General features: G+C 42.4%; 1 pseudogene; it reads right to left on the bottom strand.

Annotated features, from left to right (window-relative positions):
* Positions 1-549: 549 nt before the first annotated feature.
* Positions 550-821, bottom strand: LOC138400157 (non-histone chromosomal protein HMG-17 pseudogene; annotated as a pseudogene).
* Positions 822-2469: the final 1648 nt, after the last annotated feature.

The following is a 2469-nucleotide window of genomic DNA, read 5'->3' as shown; positions in this document are numbered from 1 at the left end:
AATGAAATGAAAATGACAGAATTTATCTGAATATCCACAATCTACAAATGGAACTGCTGCTCCTTTGAGGGACGCCATCTCAGTGGTGCCACTGGAAAGCCCAGATTACCCAGCATACTGGTAAGCAATTATTGGAGGTCAGGCCCGAAGAGGTATCTGAGTTTAAGGGAGTTAAGACTATGCTGAAGGCAGAGAGGGAGAATAGGACATAAAAACAAATTAGTTTTTACATACCACAAGGCATTTGTGCCAAGGTGGCTATGTGTCAACGTCAGGGAATCCCTCCTCCTGAGAGCCAAGAGGAAGTCTCTCAAAACTAGAAGGGAAAGGTGTTTTCCCCATATGGATCTAGCTTTGGAGACATTCTATTAGTGACATATGCCCCCTTTCCCTAAAAAACAACAATGAAGTGCTCTGTGTGCTAACAACATAGCTTAAAAAAAAAAAAAAGTAAAACAAAATTCTTCATTTTTATAAAACTTGATAAAAAAATAGTATTTCAAACAGTACAGTCACCGGAAGTGCACAGTTATCAAAAATGCACACACTTCACTTGGCATCTCCAGCACCTTCAGGTTTCTGTGCCTGGTCTGTTTTGGCATCTCCGTTTTCTGCAGGGTTATTCCCCTCCTTGCCAGTGTCAGCTTTTCCCTTTTTCCCTTTGGGTACCTTCTCTCCCTTCTTTGCAGGGGCCTTTTTAGGCTTGGGCTCTGGCTTTGGAGGAGCAGGTTTAGCAGACAACCTCACGGATCTTCTCTGTGGTTCCTCCTTTGCCTTGGCTTTATCTCCTTTAGCATCCCCTCAGCTTTTCTCTTGGGCATGGTGGCCACGGCGGCAGGACGTAGGTGCTGGACGCGGGGATGCAGCAGCGTGTGGGCTTTGGTCCTCTGGGGGTCGTTCTCGCCTCCTCTTCTTCACACTGCTTCTGGAGTTTTTCAAAAGAAAAAAAAAAAGTGAACATGAAGAACAGAAGCAATTTATTGAAGACCACCACTTCATCAAATGTATTATGCACTGAGAACATCATTTTTTAGTGGCTAACTGAATTGCCCTTTACTGTAAGTGAAGAGTTGATCCTGCCTGCTGCTAAGGACATCTGCTGTGAATATTTAGGAGAAGCTACAGTTCAAAAAGTGGCATGTGTTCCTCTTTGGGCTACCACCATAACCAGAAGAACTGATTAAATAGCAGAGGATATTGAGGCAAAATTGTTAGAGAGGATTAATGAGTCACTGTGGTATGCAATCCAGGTTGATGAGTCTATCAGTGTTGATGACAAGTCAAGAATGCTTGTTTGGTGCTGTACAGTTTTCAGAAGGATGTGCATGAGCATATGTTATGTGCACTTTTGTTACCAACCAACACCATAGCTGCAGGACTATTCAAGTCTTTGAATGATTACGTATCAGGAAAACTGAATTGGTCATTTTGTTGCAGTATATGCACAGACAGAGTGGCTGCCATGACTGGATGGCTTTCTGGTTTCACTACTTGGGTCAAGGAGGTCACTTCTGAATTTGAGTCTACGCACTATGTCATCCATTGTGAAATGCTGGCTAGCCAAAAAATGTCACCTAAACTAAACAATGTTTTTCAGGATGTGATTAAAATTATTAACCACATTAAAGTACATGGCCTTAACTCACATCTGTTTGTGCAGCTCTGTGAGAAGATGGACGCATAGCACACACATCTTGTCTTATACACAAAAGTGAGACAGCTTTCTAAAGGTAGATCACTGGCCAGAGTTTTTGAGTTATGAGAACCACTCCAGAAATTTCTTTTAGAAAAACAGTCACTACTGGCAGCACATTTCGGTGACATAGAATAGGATGCAAAATTCACGTACTTGCATGACATATTCAACCTGCTCAACAGACTCAATCTGTCACTTCAGGGGAGAATGACAACTGTGTTCAAGTTGGCAGTTCAAGTGGCTGCATTCAAAGCTAAACTGAAATTATGGGGGAAAAGAGTGAACCTTGGGATTTTTGACATGTTGCAAACATTAGCAGAGATGTTGAAAGAGACTGAGCCAGGGCCTTCTTTCTCCCAGCTGGTTCATGATCACCTATCTCAGCTTTCAAAAGAGTTTGAGCATTATTTCCCAACCACAAAATACTCCCAAACTGGGAAGGAATCGATCTGCAACCCATATGTGAAATAAGCCAGGTGAATTGACTTTGTCCATGCTAGAAGAGGATCAACTGCTTGACATCACAAATGATGGTGGCCTTAGAAGTATGTTTGAGACATCTTCAAATCTCCATATGTGCTGGATTAAAGTCAAGGCAGAATATCCTGAGATTGCCACAAAACATTGAAAAGCCGGCTTCCATTTCCAACATCCTATCTTTGTGAAGCACAATTTTCTGCAGTGACAGCAACCAAAATGAAATTACAGAGTAGTCTGGACATAAGCAACACACTTCAGGTGTCTCCCATCACCCCCAGATGGGACCATCTAGT

Source organism: Eulemur rufifrons, chromosome 19 (genome assembly GCF_041146395.1).
Source record: "Eulemur rufifrons isolate Redbay chromosome 19, OSU_ERuf_1, whole genome shotgun sequence".
NCBI classification, from domain to species: Eukaryota; Metazoa; Chordata; class Mammalia; order Primates; family Lemuridae; genus Eulemur; species Eulemur rufifrons.
Note: the sequence above shows the minus strand (reverse complement) of the source record. Positions and strands in the feature narration are given on the sequence as shown.